Below are 19,634 nucleotides of genomic sequence, written 5' to 3' on the forward strand. Positions count from 1 at the left end.
AGTATCAATAACATAATACCACTTGTAGTTTATCTGGAAGCAGAAAAGAGAAATCAAGAATGGTAACGTAAGTTCTGAAGATTTTCTAGCCATTTTTTATCTGAAAAGTTTTGGACATCTATTATCCTTCAGCCAGAAAGGTTACAGTTGAATGGCATGAGAGAATTGCTCATCCTCCAGGCAATGAACATATTATCTGTCTGTTTCTACTAGCCTCTACACAGCAGAAAAACAGATCACTGACCATTATAAAGAGAAGTATATAGGTTGTTATGAAAGTAGTGTGTTTTATTTATTTCTGTGGAAACTGCAGCAAATACAAAGAGCAAAATAACACTATTTCATAGAAAAAAAATTCAACACTACAAAACACTGTTTTTTATCACAGTCACAAGATTAGCTGTGTGTTTTCTCTAGCGATGAATGAGAGACTGCATGTAGCGCTCATGAAAATCTGCACCATTGAAAGTGGCCACTTTTGCTACCACCATCTGCTGAAATGCACCACCCACCCTTTCACTGTGCTTGTGCCTACTGTTTGGTGTCCTTAAACATTCAGCAAGTGTTGATGAAAGTCAGTGAGTGCCATTTTTCTCCACATGGAGGAAATTCAGTTCCACACATTTGCCTCATAGATACTTCCATGTCAATCTCCATTTTGCCAGACTGCCCCTCTGCTGCCATCTGTTGTACAGCAACAAAATGTAATGGAATATTGACAGGAAGATTCTGTCCTCTACTGCCATAAAATCAACATTCACTTCTTATATAATGACACAGCATAATAAAATAGAAGGCATTAGTTATGGAGCAGCCTTCACATTTTTCTTGATCTGACTCTTTATTATTTTGTTCAGAGTGCAATTAATCCTGAATTCTATCAGTGTACCTCATCAAAAATTCACTAAGAACACCAGAGTTACAAGAAGTCGGGCCATGCTATGCATACTAAAATTAAATTGAAAAGTGAATGTTTTCAGCTTCTAGTTCAAGACTTTCTATGGATCAGTTTATCATCTTTCTTTTCCAGATGGGTATACCACATAACTCTATCCCTTTTAGAGTGACAAGAACAGTTCAATAACTTCCTATCTGCAATCTTAACAAGTAAAATCATAAAAATGAAAATAAAAATAAAAATAATTAAAAAAATTAAGGCCATTTTTTCAGTGATTGTGTTAGCAAGTCTGAATTTGTATTTTCACAGTATTTCCACAATCAAAGCCTTCTGAAAAAAGTTTTCAGGAGTTTTTTATTAAAGATAATAAAGCAGTTGAGTTACTCATGGGAATGCAGTTACCTTATGTTTGTTTTCTTAATTAATTTTTAGAAGCAAAAGAAGTAAATTAAACTAAACTACAGGAACAGGAACATGTTACATTAGTCACTCCCCTCATTGTTCTTCCCCCTCCCTCACCCCCCAACATATACAAGAAAAAGCCCACAAACACCCAAAGAATAACAAGTATTTCTAGACTGAACTTCTGGTTCTAGAAATATCAACTAGTGTTTCTTAATTTCACCCACACCTATTTCTTAATGTGTAACAATGACTATTCATGAAATAATGCAACATATTTGGCAGAGGAAATCTAAGCTGGTATACATCATGCACATATACTGTAGAGTAGGCTGTGACTACTTTAACATTACTTCAAAAGGGAAGAAACTCTTCACATACTTAGATTTTATCCATAAATAATAAGACTATTACTATATTTCATTTTGATTTCCACATTTATCCAGGCTTGCCAAAAAGGTAAATAAAGAATCTTAATTTAAAATAGGAAACAAATAATAATAATAAAAAATGAAGAGTTGCTATAAGGCAACAGAAGCTATGTTTTCTGTGACTTCAATTTCAGGAAAAGGAAGACCAGGAATCTGACCAAAAGGCTGTTTTCAGATCATATTATTAACATGATAAACCAAGACTGTAGTATTTGCTTCAAAGTATATCTTGCTTTGCAGTCTGTACAAAGCCAAAACAAGTTCAATCAATTTCTCTTCTCAGATTCGTGCATTCAGCTTGCAAAATCACTTCCTTATATATGTCACCCTCATACCACATACGGAATGAAGATGCTTATAGTCGTCTTCAAAATATTGAACCTAAAATGAAGCTCTATACCATACCATGCACCGTTGTGGCTGAAGTACTTCTGAAACAGAAATCAAATTGTTGATAGACTGCATAGCACACAGATGTGCAGAGCTTGCCAGATGCAAGAATGCTGGAATTCTTTTTTTTTCAGTGTCCTGTCCCTATGTTATGCATTACTGTAAAGTTGTCACAGTTTTGTAATCATAGCTGATAGTAATAGGGCAAGTAGTTAAGTATATCAGTTTTGTATATTGTTAGACAGTTGTATTTAACACTACGTAGCTGAATTCTACATGTGACTGTCTAAATGCATTGCGTCCATAATGTTATATATACTTGAATTAATATTGCTATAAAAACCAGAATTCTTCTCTTTATACTTATATAACCTATATTTTTATAATGAATGGTTTTTTAGTATTCTTATTTTCGGATAAGTATAAAGATGCATTGAAAAAATTATTATTTTTATATATGAAACTCAATAATACTGTATGTAAAATGATAATAATAAATGGATTCAATATACTGTTATACTCAGATATGCTTTCATCCAAAGTGTGAAGTAGTTTTTAATTTGTATTTTATCATCCATTGCAGAGAGATTTTATAACTGTCTTTTGGGATAATATGCAGTACAGCATTTAAATATAGTTGCCAGTACGTTGTGCTGTCAAGAGAAAGAAATGAAATCTTCTTCTCATAGAAATATCTATTCATAGATGGCAGGACAGAATTTAGGTATATGCACCCTCTTTAGCAAAGGGGGATAAATATTTTTCATCTGAACTAACCCGTGAGGATTAGCACATACCTTATTGTGGATTGTAAATTTGTAAATGTCATTAATTTTTCAGCAAATTTTCTCAGCAATGATACATTTGTAATCCTTTAAAAACAACATATTTTGACCAAGCACAGTAAATTTTCTTATTCAGGCTAATTCTTGCAAGTCTTTTTTAGTTGAATGTTCAGAGAATATATAGAAGAAAATTAGGCCTGATATTATCAAAAAATTATCTTCTATCTGTCTGAAACATCTACTTTCCATGAGAGATTGCCTGCTTGCAAAACTGATTCCTATCATCCATCTATCATTGACTTCAATCTTCCAATGGAAAAGGTTAATTCATCACTGTTATTTTGATGACATTCAGCTCTATCTATCTTTACTCTACTGATTCTATTGGGGACAATATACTTCCTGAGGAGTATTCAGATTTACAAAATGTCTCAGAACTAATATATCCTGGATGGAGCTTCTATCAATTGATTTTATTAGGTCTAGCATTATTGCTCCTTGTGTGATATACAGCCATCTCTTAGGTGCTGCTAAACACTTAGCTACAGGCACTGATCAGTGCCATGGAAAAGCCGTATCCAAAGTTCACCAAAATCAAATAAACACTGTATTTTGGGAAAGAATGTTTCCTTGATTTTGTCTATTTTTCATATCTAAGTGAAGTTTAACCTTGTTTGAAGTTTATTCAATTATTTTTATTAGAGAGCTACAATCTAAATGTGTAAAATTATTTAAAGAATCTTATGCTTTCAAAGCAGAATACAGTAAATACCTTTCTAAATTTTCTCTATTGCATTGTTGAATATTTATAATGCTAATTTATTTCTTCAATTATTCCATGTTATAAAACAATGCTACTAAATTATAAAGATAGATTGATATTTTCACATATTCAAAGAGACTGATATAAAGTGTAATTACTAGGAATTCTATTACACCCTACATTGTTAAGGACTTTGTTAAAAAAAAAAAAAAAAAAAAAAAATTATTATTTCTAAGAATTAATTAAATGTTGTAATTTTAACTATATTGTCATTCTGCATAGTAATTTCATTAATTTCATTAATTAGTTCTACAAGATTCACTGTCTCATATTTTACATTCTACTATTACTGTCGAATAATGCAAGGAAATCTTATGTAATGTTATATCATGATTTAAAAGGAATCATCATTCTTTCAATCAGAAACAACATTCTTACATTTAAAATAGAACAACAGTAATGTAGGAAAATGTACAGATTGCAGGATACGGATAGTGAATTACACAGAAATTCGCATGTCTTTGTCCCCTGATCATTTGTTTAGAGAAAAAAAATGAAACAGCAAAACATATTGTAACTAATGGCAAAAATAATAAGTGAGTAGACCATGAAGATCTGTGCATGGTTGTTTTTTTTTTTTTTTTACCTGATAAAGAGATTCTTCTGGGAAAAAAAATAAATTGATATACAAATAAATGAAAAATAACAATTACAAGGATGCAAGACCTGGTCCAAAAGTAATGCCTTCTATTTTATTATGCTGTGTCATTATATCAGAAGTGAATGTTCATTGTTGAGAAGAAAACTCTGTGAAATCTAAATAGGGATTTTACATAAATAGGAACAGGAATGCTTTTCCCATTTACCTTCACACAAAGTCATAATAAAAGATACATATGCTAATGTACTGGTATGGCTGCCTCTGCTGGGACTTCAAATTGTTTCTATTGCTGAAGTAGGAAGAATAGAGCAATGTGACATACTTTCTTTATCTCTTTTCACTAATATATATATTCTAGAACTTACTTAATCAAGCAAACTTGTTGGTCACAAACTCAATTAACCAACATTTAAAAATTTAAATAACCTTGTCTAGACATTATTTAAGTAACGTAACCACATATGTCTACCTTAGTCCACTCTGCTAAATCATTTGTGACCTTAAATCATTGTGTTAACATCTTAATTAAAATTGACAAGGTAATTTCCTGGCTGCCATTGTGTAGAACAGACATAGAGCACAAACCATGAAGTTTTAATTGCCATATTCATTTTTCTAACTGTAAATGGCAGCATAATTACTTAGAATATTGCCCTGGGAAAGTGGTTTGTCCTATCATTATTTTGCCACTTAGGGCATTTTAGTTAGTAAAATTTATTCTTCAAGTTTCTCAGATAATACTGTTTTCACTGTGCCACCTTTAAATCTCTTTTACCATATTCCAGTACTGTATGTTGTAATATTATTGCTGCCTTTTTAGAAACTAATGAGTTCCAGAAGCAAGGCTGTACTAGTGTAAGTATCAAAATGACTGTATGGGCATAAATGCTAACTGTATGTTATCACTGTTGTCTTTACTTTAACAACAACAAAGATGATAAAATTAATATAATTATTTTAAATTTAATCTTAAGGAGAGATCTAAGTAAAATGAAAGTGTAATTAGCATCTGTAATTAAAAATCATTACTTCGTCTGAATAAACTGTCTGTTATGAAGACAATACCTCCTAGGACAGTGATTACTGTGAATTTAGATCTTCCCAGAGTCTGTGAAGTAACATTAGATTTACAGTGGTTCTCAATAGCTGAAATGTATTTGTATAGTCTTTGTCTCTCTTTTCTTCTCTTCTAGATTTTCATTATACTTTACATCAAGAGGAAACTTATCTTAACCTCTGCCACCACATCTGCTGATATGTGAAGGAATTTCAGCTGTTGTAGTCAAGGTATTCCAAAGCAATGATAAAAAGTCAATATGAATAATATTATTAACTTCTTGATCAGTTTTCACTAGATCTTTCCTCAGCGAAAAAACCTATAGGTTTGTAATCACTTTAGGATTCAGCCAAGTGTGCAAATAACATAAGTTAGTTTGGTTCTTCAAATGTTTACCTATCTTGATTAAAAATTGATTTACAATACATGGAATAGCTTAGACATTATAGATCTCATCCTCACTGTGGACAACATTTGAACTTGTGTATCTGAAGATTTGGGAAGAATAAAGAATTTTCATATAACTACTTTTGATCGACAGTTTCACAAGAAATATCAGTATTGTGGAAATTTAAGAAAATTGTCATATAATCTATATTTCTGTCAAAATAAACAATAGTGGTTTTATAAAGAAGGTCACTTATTATTATTTTTGAAATTAAAACTCATCCAACAGTGTACCTGATCCGCCATGTATGATGAAAGCAATTTATTTCTGCTTCTCAGTATTGAAAAAGTTCTTGCTGTCATTGATTGACCTTTAAGAAGAAAAATGTAGCTGGCTTCTGGGTAAAAACATCTTTTTTCCACTCACTTTTTCCATTAGGGTTCACTGCATAGTTTCACAGCACTTTTTAAAGTCTGCAAACATAAAGCGAATATGCAAATGTCACCTGAGCACAATGATCTGATTGCATAAAATCTTGATTAATGAAAATGTTTCATCATAATTGTTTCACATTAAAGAGTCAGTATATGTATGTGGTAGTTTACTACAAAAGACTTTCTGTACTTTGTCTAAATAAGACCAAGTAAAGCTGTGGAAGATTGCTATGACACCCAAGGCACACACTCTTTAATTTCCTTCCTTCCTTCCTTCCTGCCTTCCTTCCTGCCTTTTTTTTTCACAAATGAGGAGGCTACAACCCACCCAAACTCAAAGGAATTGCAAATAAGTTTTACAAATGAAAATGTTTGTAAATTTCAGTGTAGAAAAAGAAGTATGGAAGAGAGTTTTATAGTAGACTACCAATTATGTACTTTAGTAAACATGGTGAGTTTTATTTTGCCTGTAAGTTTGATCTGTTCCTATCATTTAAATTTTCTTTTTAATTGTGAGGGAAAGAAGTAAAAACATTTAGGAGGACAAATTTTAATGACTTGTAAGACTCCTTTTTATTGTAATTTGCTGTGAGGTTGATTTTCATCTCATTAAGTTTTTCTCTAGTTCTTAATAATTCAAGATTTTTATAAACAAAGCTAGCAATATCTATAGTTCTACTCAATTTCTACTCAAAATTATTTTACTGTCATATAAAGTTAATTGTGTTCAATGACTTATAGACTGTTTCAAGATTTTTTTTTTTTATTCAATATTTATTTATATTTTCTATTTCCGATGGTTCAGATTTCATAATGGAATGACAGAATTAGCCTGCTTCGGAATATTTAACAGTAATTAGAATTAGATGGTTTATTTTCTGTCCTCAGAGCCCTTTTTCTGTTGTAATTATTTTACTTCTTAGTATCATTTACATGTAGTTAATAAGCAAATAAATTAAAAATTGACTTTGAAATTTCTATTTATGTTGTCTTTACACAACAATATCGAGATTCCAGTAATTCAGTTGATCAGTGTACATAATCAGAAGTGGAATGTCAATGGAATAAAAATTATGGAATACATTAATACAGTTTTCTGGAAAGCTGATAGACTAGGAACTTTAGAGTTATAGATACTTTCATGAAAGACATAGAGTTTTCAAATGTTCTTCAAACTGTGGTAAAGTTGTTCTAGAAGAAAATGTGTAAGGAAGAAGTTGACCTTATAGCACTATATAAAAAGAACAACTTGAAGTTTTTTCTTCTCTAGCATTTGATGACCTCTGGTAATCCACTATTAACTTTCATTTAAATTAATAGCACTTTTATTTTTTTTTAAGTTTTTCTTTTTTTTAATTATTTTTCCCAAGAAAAGCATTTCTTCCTGTTAATATTTAATGCTTATAGATACATACACATAAACATATTTGTATGCAAAGTTAACTTACAGTTGGAGAACAAATTGTGATGTAATTAAGAGAGCTCTGTAGGAGAAAAAAAATGACTATTTTAAAAATCCTGCACTTATAGAGTACACATTGTACATTCATCATTGTGCTGCAGATCAGGTTTGTATGAGTATCTGTGCCTGGCTAGACTTGCTTTATCTTGTAAGTAATATACAAGTAATCTTGCTGACCTACTTGTCTCACTACGTCAAGTACATAAGGATTGAATGGGTACAAAGGATAAATTTGACTCTTACACTCAATATTCTAATATATATTCTTAAAAATTCAGTATAACAAACAAATCGTATAATTTCCCAGTGTATGGATTGCCAGTACACCATTAAATTGCACCTTTTTGCTCACAGGCAGTTTTATAGATAACTTTTCATCAGTCTGTTCAATTATTTTTTTTATGTAACTCAGAAACCCATGCAGGTAAAAGTAAAAATCAAGCATAAAGCATGTAAAAGTCAGTACAAATATATGTTTTCAAACAAATAACTGTACAGATTTTATCTTTGTGTTAACTGTAAAGAACAAAGTGAATGAATTTTACTGCCACTGATAACGAAAATCTTTCCAGGAACTCCAGGGAGTAGTCATGATTTAGAATAATAATTTATTCACAAATTGATTTTACTGAAATGAATAGAAGTCAAATATCTTTTTCAGCATAAAGCCATGGCCAGACACATTGGCCACTACAGTCTACCTGTCATGTTTTTTTTTTAAATTCAAGTATACTAGGTAATAGGTAAGCACCACATATATCATACAACATTTTCACTACAGAAAATAGCTACTTTCATATGCATTGTTTTAAGAGGAAAATTAATTGCTTAAACAAATGCAGGGATTGCATTTTCTGTTTCTCAAATCTTTTCCAGTGTTTCTCAATCATTTTTCAAACAGATTCTGATTCTTCCACTTCATATCTGGAACTTCATTTAATTTTTCTTCGTGCACTTTTCCTCCAACTCTTTGTTTCTTATTTTATCATTTCTTCTTGCTCTGCTGATTTTATTTTGAGAAAACAATACATCGGATTTACCACATATACGTATGTGTTAGAGAGTTGTGTACAGCCTTGGGTTTGTGCAGCAAGCAATAAATAAATAAATAAATAAAACCTGATAAATGAGATAAGTGTGAAGATACTGCAACTTAGAGAAGCTGCAGTAACTATTTTTGATACCTAGAGCAGCTATCTTTAGGGTTTAAAAGCACAAAGAAATGTTTGTTTGTTTTTTTCTTTTTTCCTTCAACATAGTCAGATATAAAGAGAAATTCTCTCTCCTTCATCGTTTTAAAATATTATGTCTGATAAGCACATGTTCATATGTGTGAGTTGGACACCTCCAGATCCTTGGGCTGGAAGTACTTGGTTCAGCTACCTGAGCGGATTGCAACACAGATTGGCAGGACCATAAGTGTGACTCTTCTGAACAGCAATAATTTGGTATACATAAACAGTAACTTCAGTCCACAGCAGTCACCACTTTCTGTCTGATCTGTTTTTTTTTTCTTTTAGTGGAACTCACATTTCTGTTGTTATTGATATATGGTACTTTTAAATTCTTGTCCTCACCCATTTCAAAATGATCATCACATTATGAGGTTCACACTGAGGTTCAATAAGGCCAAGTGCAGGGTGCTGCACTTGGGTTGGGGCAATCCCAGTTATTTATACAGACTGGGGGAAATCTCCTTGGGAGCAGTCCTGCAGAGAAGGACTTGGGGTCCTGGTGGATGAGAAGCTGGACATGATCCAGCAGTGTGCATTTGCAGCCCGAAAGGCCAACTGTGTTCTGGGCTGCATTAAAAAAGGGGTGGCCAGCATGGAGAGGGAGGTGATTGTCCCCCTCTACTCAGCTATTGTGAGACCCCATATGGACTACTATGCCCAGGCCTGGGACCCCCAGTAGAGGAAGGACGTGAGACCTGTTGGAAAGGGTCCAGAGGAGAGCCACTAAGATGACCAGGGGGCTGGAGCACTTCTCTTATGAGGAAAGGTTGAGGGAACTGGGATTGTTTAGCTTGGAGAAGAGAAGGCTACATGGAGAATTCATTGTGGCCTTCCAGTACTTGAAGGGAGCCTATAAACAGGAAGGGGAATGGCTGTTTACAAGGGTGGATAGTGATAGGACAAGGAAGAATGGTTTTAAACTGAGACAGGGGAGATTTCAGTTAGATATTAGGATAAAGTTTTTCACACAGAGGGTGGTGATGCACTAGAACAGGTTGCCCAAGGAGGTTGTGGATGCCCCATTCCTGGAGGCATTCAAGGCTAGTTCCAGTCACTTGATTCAATGAAGAAGTTAGATGCCAGCCTTTAAAATTATATTAAACAGTTTATGTTTTCACTGTGATCTTAAATATAATTCTATTTTATAGAAATTTCTCTATATTTTTTAAGATGCATTTTTTATACATTTCCGCATTTTCATTTATAAGTCTTGCAGTGATATTTTCTGGTTTGCTTTCAATTCACTTCCTACAATTCCAGTCCAGAGTGTGGATTTCTGGAAAAACATACAGAATTTTTACCCATGTGGATTTGGAAAACTGATGGATTAATTAATCAAGCCATGATAGCATCAATTTTGGAAGTAAAATTCAATTTTCTAACTGTTGTGGTTTAAATCAGCAGGCAGCTAAACACCACACAGCTGTTTGTTCACTCCTCCTCTCCCAGTGGGATGGGGAAGAGAATTGAGAAAAAAGAAAGCAGAATTTATAAGTTGAGGTAAAAGTGATTAGTAAATCTGAAGAGAGAGAAATAATAATAATAATATAATATAATAACATATATATATTTACAAAACACACTATGTGCATTGCATTTGCTCATCACTCACTTGCTGATGCCCAGCCAATCCCTGAGCAGTAACTGCACCCCTCAGTCAACAACCTTCAGTTTTATCATTCTTTCTTCACATATCATATGGTAAAATACCTTTGGCCAGTTTAGATCAGCTGTCCTTGCTCTTCTGTCTCCTCTCAGGTCTTTCTGGTACTCTCCCCAGAGAATCTGAAAAACTGAAAAGTCCTTAGCTCTGCAAATCACTGCTCAGCAACAACTAAAACATAAGTGTGTTATCAACATTTCTTTTCACCTAAAGCCGAAACACAGTATCATATCAGACAATAGGAAGAAAATCCACTTTGTCCCAGATAAAACCAGGGCAACTGTGCATAAAATAATGAAAAGCTCTACAAAGTTATTGTAAAACAGTATTGAAAACTGATGACATTATTTTGTGTTTACATTAGCATTACAGAAAGTAGAAGGTAGTTCCTTACAGAGTGATATAGCCTTTCATACAAAACACAACTGATTCTTATTCTGTAACTATCTTTTAAAATAACTGTAGAAGCCTTATACGACATAGGGCCTTTGCAGCAAGGACTACGGATTTGATACTGGGCATAATTTCATTGAAAAAAAATCAGGAAAAATATTAAGGTTACATCCATCTCTCTTGTCAGCCAGCACTGTGTATTCTGGCTCAGCTCAAAAAGATCATAAAAGACAGAATAAGTGAATAGTCAGTGTTGCAGCTTTACCTCTTACATGAAAAATATGAAGTTAAATATTATTAGAGAGCAAGGCAGGTTTTCAAATGTGAATTTTGTCTGCGAGGAACAATGAAGGGATTCGAAGTAGCTTTACTAATTCACTGCTTAAGTATTCAGCACTTTATTGTTCTTAGTAATGAACTGGTGGTTTTAAACTTAACATTTGCTTAATTCTTTGTTCCTCCATTCTTTAGCTTTCTACCTTCTCATTAAATAGTATTTGAATACCTCTCTTTTAGAATTCTCTTTTGCAAATATCATGACACAATGTAGAACTTTCTTAGCATTCTAATCAGTGATATGCACCATATTTTACTAGCACAAAGAAAACCTACTTTTAAATGAGAATTATTGTTAGTTTCTTCATCCTTTCTGTTGAACTGTGCAGGCCCTTATCACATTCATATTACACAGCCAAGAAGCAGGGTAATTGCATCATCAGTCTCTCTTGGTCTTTGACTCAGTCCCTTTAACATGCTCATCCTTTCCATTACTGCATGATTTCATTTAATATTCTCCTGGGTTAGAATCATATCAGCAGTAAGAACATGCTGAATTAACTGTTCCTATATGCTCTTCTGTAGAATTCTTTTCTGTAGATTAAAGGGCAATTGATATTTTTTAATAAACAGTATAATTTTAAACTTATATGTCCAAATAGGTAGATACCCAATTTTTATTTCAGAGTTCGAATTTGAAATATAATCAGGCAACATAATTCTGCTTTTAATAAAATTACAAAGCATGACTGTTTATGTAGTATAATCCTTCAGGTACATACTACACTTGAATTCCTTTCAGTGAGATAAAACTATTCAAAGAACTTCTCAAAGTTGTGGCAGTTGCATACACTCATGCTATAAAGTTCTAATTTCCTGTATTGTATATATATTTTTTTGGTTTACATGCTAGAAGTGAGAAATTCTGATCTATGCTTCTCATCTCTTATTAGCAAAATATGGTTTCCCTAAATATATTTCAAAGGATTTACCTTGAATATTTCGCTATAGTAACTTAAGGGGACAGAGAACGTGGAAATGTAGAGAAGTTTATTATTAATTGATGTAAATAATCATTTTTTAATTCTGCTCTATCTGTTTTCAAGTGTCTATGTCCATAATAAAAATGGGGAAAAAAAAAGGTAAATAAAATTTTAGAATTATAAGATTATAAAAGATACGTGAGATAGATATATAAGAGATATATGAGAGAAATGACAGCAAGTGATCTGCTATTTTTATCTCAAACGTCTGTTGCTATTAATTGTATATATGTATGTCCATATCAACAGATATACATATTATATAAAAGTTTTGTACCTGTAGGCACTAAGCATTTCACAGACACAGTTCCGTTGAAAATGAACATCCAGATCTTAATGAAAATAGAATCACAGAATCATAGAATGGCTTGGGTTGGAAGGAACCTCAAGGATTACCAAGCTCCAACAACCCTGCCACAGGCAGGGACAGCACCCTCCACATTTAATACTAGACCAGGCTGCCCCGGGTCCCATCTAACCTGGCCATGAACACCTCCAGGGACAAGGCATCCACAACCTCTCCTGTCAGCCTGTTCCAGCACCTCACCACTCTCTGTAAAAAACTTCTCCCTGACATCCAACCTAAATCTTTGCTCTTTTAACTTAAAACCATTTCCCCTTGTCTTGCTATTATCTACCCTGTCAAATAGTTGATTCCCCTCCTGTTTATAGGCTCCCTTTAGGTACTGAAAGGCTGCAGTGAGTCACCCTGTAGCCTTCTCTTCTCCAGGCTGAACAAGCCCAGCTTCCTCAGCCTGTCTTGTAGGGGAGGTCCTTCAGCCCCCTGATCATCTTTGTGGTCCTCCTCTGAAACCTCTCCAACAGCTCTGTCTTTTTTGTATTAGAGGCCCCAGATCAAGACACAGTACTCCAGTGGGGCCTCACAAGGGCAGGGTAAAGAGAGACAATCACTAAAATAAAATAGTACCTCCATTCAAGTCCTCTCAAAAGCCAAAATTCTGTAATTAGCATTCATAAAAAATACTTGGGTAGTCTTCATTCAATGGCAAGATTGCTAATAGAGCTGAATAATATCTGAAAAAAGGAAAGACAAATCTAATTCTGGAAGACCTATTGAAGATATTTGCTGTGGGAATAGTAGATTCCTCATGATATTTGTCCAAACTTGTGTCCAAACTTGACACTAAGATGAGGTGAAACATATTTCTAAGAAGCCTAAGAAACCAGTTCAGGTTCCTACTTTGTGTAGAGTGCAATATATTTCTTTCATTACTCTGTTGCTCATCTTCCATGTTATAACTTGTAGTTATTTCTTCACCTTTATTTCTTCAGAAATATTATTTCTTCAGAGTGATGGATGGAACAGGCTCGAGGTAGGAACCAGACACTGCTACATGGATCCTAAGGGAAAATATTATTTCAGAGAAGAATCTCAAAGGAGCTAATGAGTCTCTAGCAGACTGAATTTTCTTTTCACTTCACAATTTTTCTTTGGAGAGAAAGAGAGAAGTAGTAGGACAACACCATAGGGAGTGATGTCACCAAAGGAGAGTCAAAAAAAAAAAAAAAAAGAACACATTTATTTTCTTATATGAGGCTGCTGGTAACTAATATCAATGATTACCATATCCACTTACTAACAAGTTCAGTTTCTTTTTTTAAAAATAAATAGGCATTGCAGTGGGAAGATGCATAGAATAAAGATTAATATTCATTTTCACAAAGTAATTATCTTTATTTTCAGACAGTGAATATAAGTTAACAAATTCAGTATCATTGGAACTACTTTATGTTCACATGTACACAAATAGGAATACAGAAGGGCTACTTTAATTATGTCAATAGCAAAAGGAAGACAAGGGAAAATGTGGACCCACTGCTGAGTGAGATGAGTGCCCTGATAACAGAAGATACTGAGAAGATGGAGTTACAGAACACCTTCAGTCTCTACTGCTAAGACTGCTCCTTGGAAATCCCACATTCTAGAGATAAGAAATTGTCTAAGTAAAAGGCAGACTTCTCCCTGGTTGAGGAGAATATTGTCTGGGCAATCTTGACGCACAAAATCCATGGGTCCCAAAGGAATGCACCCACAAGTGCTAAGGAAGCCAACAGAAGTGATTGCTGAACCACTATCATCTGCGAAAGGGCATACAGAAAACTAGAGGTGACTAAAGACAAAAAGAATACCAATGTCTCCCCAGTCTTCAAAAAAAGCAAGAAGACAGACGCAGGAAAATAAAGGCCAGTTAGCCTCACCTCTGTCCTTGGGAAAGTGATGAAACATTTTATTCTGGATGTTATCTCCAAGCAAGTGGAAGAAAAGAACATCAGAAGAAATCAACATGAATTCACTGGAGGAAAATCATGCTTGACCAATCTGGTAGCCTTCTATAAGGTCATGATCAGTTGGGTAGATGAGAGGAGAGCAGTGGATGCTGTGTACCATGACTCCAGGAAGGCTTTTGACACTGTTTCCCATAAAATCCTTGTAGGTAAACCTACTGTGGGATAGACAAGAGGACAAGGAGGAAGAATGAGAACTGTCTGAGTGGCACATTTCAGAGTACTGTGATCAGGAGTGCAAGAATCCTGTTGGAGGCCTGTAGTTAGTAGCACTCCCCAATGGTCAGTGCTGGGTTTGATCCTGTTTACTAGCTTCCTCGGTGACCTGGATGAAGAAATAGAGTGCATCCTCTTAAAACTTGCTAGGAGGAGTTGCTGAGACACCAGAAAGCTGTGCTGCCATTCACCAAGACATAGACAGTCTGGAGAGTAGAGTAGAAAGGGATCTTAAGAGGTTCAACAAGGGCAAGTGTAAGATCCTACGCTCTCAGAGGAACTGACCTCCTGGAAAGGAGGTTTGCAGAGAGGGATCTAGGTGTCCTGATGAGCAACATTCTGGCCATGGGTCAGCAGCGTGCACTTGTGGCCAAGAAGGTCAATGGTATTCTTGGGTGCATAAAAATGAGCACAGCAAGCAGGTTGAGGAAGGTTCTCCTTCTCCTCTACTCTGCCCTAGTGAGGCCACATCTGGACTACTGTGTCTAGGTTCTGGCTATCCAATTCCAGAATTACAGGAACTTCTGGAGCCAGTATAGTGGAGGGCTGCAAAGGTGATTAGAGGCCTTGACTATCTTCCTTATGAGGCAAGGCTGAGAGACATGGGACTGCTCAGCCGGAGAAGAGCAAACTGAGAAGTGATCGCATAAATGCTTGTGAATATATTAAGTACAGGAGTCAATGGATGGGGCCAGGCTCTTTTCAGTAGTATACATTGACAGGACAAGGGGCAACAGGCACAAGCTGATACACAAGAAGTTCCACATGAACTCAAGAAAGAACTTTACTGTGAGGGTGACTCAGCAATGGAACAGGCTGCCCAGACTGGTTATGGAATCTCCTTCTAAGGAAATATTCAAAACCTACCTGGATATTTTTCTGTGCATTCCCTAGGGAACCTCCTTTAGTAGAGGTTGGGACTAGAGGATCTCCAGAGATCTCTTCCAATCCCTGAGATTCTGTAAACAGATTCAAAATATTTTCATCATTTTCCCAGCCACGTCTGTCTTCATCATATTTTATTATATGTCTTCATCATATTTTATTTTGTTTGTAGGCAGTACTTTTAAACTTACTGCTTAACTGTAATTTTAAAACTGCATGAATATTATGCAGAGAGATCTCTCCCAGAGTCTAAATTTAAATTTATTTTGAAAATAGCAGTTTTTTTGAACTTGAAAATATTCATTTAGTACTAAAGCAGACAAAGTTAGAATTCAGAAAAATTACTTTCAGATATGTCACATAGGAAAAAAAGTCCATTTATTAATCAAAGAACTATGAAAAGAGACAATGTAAGAAACTGTGTTAACTGTGTTCAAATAATCATTTCAAGTCTCATATAAATTATAAACTAAAGTATTATGGAATTATTATCTTTAAATTACATATCTGATATGATCAGATTTGACCTTTACAAATGTTTCACAATAGTGCTTTTTCATTTTGTGCAGACCACAGAAACTGGTGTGTAAGTTTTTTGTTTTTTTTTTTAAGGAGAAAATATGTATACATATTAAACTCCCTTAATGACTTGGAATCTTAGAATGGTTTAAGTTGAAAGGGACTTTAAATATCATCTAGTTCGAGGATAGGTCATGTAAGCCCTGAGTGTTCAAATGAGTTCAAAAAAATTATTTTTTTTTCTGGATAAACTGCAAGGTAAAAAAGAGTGCAAAGCATGTGAACAATGAGTATCAGTGGATCAATTGGAACGATTTTGAGTTTTATCCCTTTATTTGTTTTTGTTTTGTTTGTCTATTTAAAATTGTTGCATAACAGTTCTAAAACAATTCAGGAAGGTTCAATCATATCCTGGGATAAACACTCAGGCCAATAAGGTCTTTGTCCAAAAGAACAGCAGAAACACCAGAAACAAATACCTAAATTGAGAAAATATTAAAAACTTACATAGTTGCTAATACTTCCATTCTGAGTTTCCTATTATGTTTTGTTCTTCTCCATTCTGTCCATTATAAATCTGAAATATAATTCAAATTACTATCAATTCATCTCACATACCATGGGAGCAATAACAGACTCATTTTCTAAATAAAGAAAAATAAATTCAATAAGCTATCCAAACAGCAGAAGTAAGTTTTCTTTTCATTATATCTTTCCAAAGCAGAGTTACACTGAATAAATTATGGATGCACTGCAGGTGTGAAAATCATTGCTTTCTACCTACATTTTTGTGCACTCTCTAATTCCCCTGTGTTATTAATAATAATTTCTAACCAATAACCTTTCTTTGGCTGTAGGAAACCAAAAATACAATGCCATTTTATTATTTTCCCCTTCAATAAACATCTACATACACTATACTAGGAACTGTTGTTTTTATCATAGAAAGAATATTCCAGTACAGTTCTTAAAAAAGCTCAGTTTAATAACACACAAAAGGTATCTTTTTTTTTATTTTTTTGATAAGTCTAAAATAATACATTTCATAGCAACATTGCAGTTCTCAATGACATGGGCAAAAGTTTAAAAAGGTTATGAATGTTGTAGACTTTGAACTTCCTATGATATTCAGTGATCTTAATCTAAACTTTTGTTATTTTTGAGAAACTAAGTGCAGTTCTCAGAGACTGTAACCAGGCAGACTTAGACAAGGCATAAGTTCCCATTTTGCCATTTCTTATGAAAAAATCCTATTTAGTAAAATTGGTAGATATATGGTGGGAAATCTAAGGAAATACTGAAGATGCCACAGGGAATTTGCACTTATAATAATCAATCTTTTGGTTTGCCAAGGGCATAGAACTGTGAGCAGAAGTCTGTACCTTGAAACATGACACTTATGTACTGGCATATAAATATCAGCAGAACAGTTTTAAAATCTGAAGATCAGATTTCTTCAGTCAACTAATTAATATATGTCAGAACTTCGGGTGCAGGTAAGAAGACCTAGGAGAAGCAGGTTAGACTGCAATTGCTGGGTGAGCTGTGATTGAAAGAAATAATACTAAGAAAAAGACATGAACAAGCACAAACAAACCCAATCTACCTGTTCAGATAGAAAAGTCCTAATGGCATCATTGAGACTAACAAAAGATATTTTATAGGTATGTGGGTACATGTAACTAACAACATGCATGATACCGACACGAAATGCAATTTTTACTTAAAGAATTTTGGAAGAACCTATGCTATGTTATTATTAGACTGCTGATAAGAGGATGTTCAAGATATAGCTGATGGTTTAAATTGACTGCCCAGTTTTAGTATTATCCCCACATTTTATATTCAATAAGTTCTTAATTAGAATGCAAATTTTATCTTTTTATATTTATTTATATTATATATATATATATAGGGGATATTCTCTGTATATTTTATATTTATTTATATATACATTTTTTATACTTGTGGCTCTAGTAATTCGTTACTGTGTCATATTAGTTTCTTTAATGTACTTATTTCCACAAGACATCAAAATGTCAAAAATACTGACTACAAATAGAATAGTTGCGCACAGTTGATATCCAGGGCTCTCTCAGTTATCTTCAGGCTATATTGTCCTCCAAAAGCAGCAAAATTACTCTTCTCCTGAACTGTAGAATTTCTTCCCTAAGTCCTATCTTTCCTGATGGACTACTGTGGGGTTCCATCTTCCATCTTACCACTCATGTTTCTGCTGACTTCAGCAAGTTTTGGCTGATTTGCACTACTCTCACCTACGTCCCAAGAAGAAATCTTTGTGCAAGGCCTTTGACATGATACCACTCCACATCCTTACCTCCCAATTAGAGAACTATGGATTTGAAGAGTGGAATATTCAGTGGATAAAGAATTGGTTGGATAGTCACAGCCAGACAGTTGCAGTCAATGGATCTATGTCCAGGTGGAGATCAGTAACAAGTGGTGTCTCCCAGGGGTCCATCTTGGGATTGATACTCTTTAGCATCTTTATTATCAGTGACACAGCCAGTAGGATCAAGTCTGTCCTCAACATGTTTTCTGATGACAGCAAGCTGAGCGGTACACTTGACACAATAGAAGGAAGAGTTGCCATTTGAAGGGACTTGGACAAGCTTGAGAAGTGACAAGGCATGATTCTACTGAGATTCTGAGACAGCCACCCCTCTACAAAGCGAGTACCTAGTCAGCTTGAGGTCCCTCCATTAAACCAATCCCAATTTATCAATACTTTTCCTGTATGAGGAATTCAAAATTGAAATATTGTGAGATTTAAAGTATTTTAAGACCAGTTTAACCAAAGATTTATTTAATAAAGCTAGTTTGCAGAAGTACTGAATCACCACCACTAGACTTGTAAACTTTAACAATCATTTTGTTCAATTATTATGAGCAAAAAATGGCCTACTATTATAGAAAGAATGTTTTAAAAAGTACGACAGATCTCCTAACATAACTTATCAATCTTTACCCTGTAAGTTTAGCTATCAAGGGCAGGGTAGACCTCCTGTAGAGTGAAGGAAAAAGAAGAAGTACTCTTAAAGAAAATATCTAACTTGTAATGTGAACTGTCCTTCTTGCTCTTTCACATAGTGCCTGAACAATTAATTTACCTTCAACAGCAAATTTGTAAGTAGTTAAAGTTAGGTAAGATTAATACACTCTCAATATATTATCTAATCATATAATGTCCAATTATATTACTGCATATTACTCTTCTTTTCCTGAATAAGTAACTTCTTGTCTTTCATTCTGTTGACATTTACATCAGTTGTTATCTTAATATTATCACCTCGTATATATATGATGATGGAAAATTCCAGATTTTTTTTTTTTAATTCTCTTTCAAAAGGAAATATTTGAACTGTTTGTAACTCAAAACTGTACAAATGCTGTGAGTATTCGATT

This window comes from Tympanuchus pallidicinctus, unplaced genomic scaffold, assembly GCF_026119805.1.
Source record: "Tympanuchus pallidicinctus isolate F22 unplaced genomic scaffold, pur_lepc_1.0 scaffold2, whole genome shotgun sequence".
In the NCBI taxonomy this organism is placed as follows: Eukaryota; Metazoa; Chordata; class Aves; order Galliformes; family Phasianidae; genus Tympanuchus; species Tympanuchus pallidicinctus.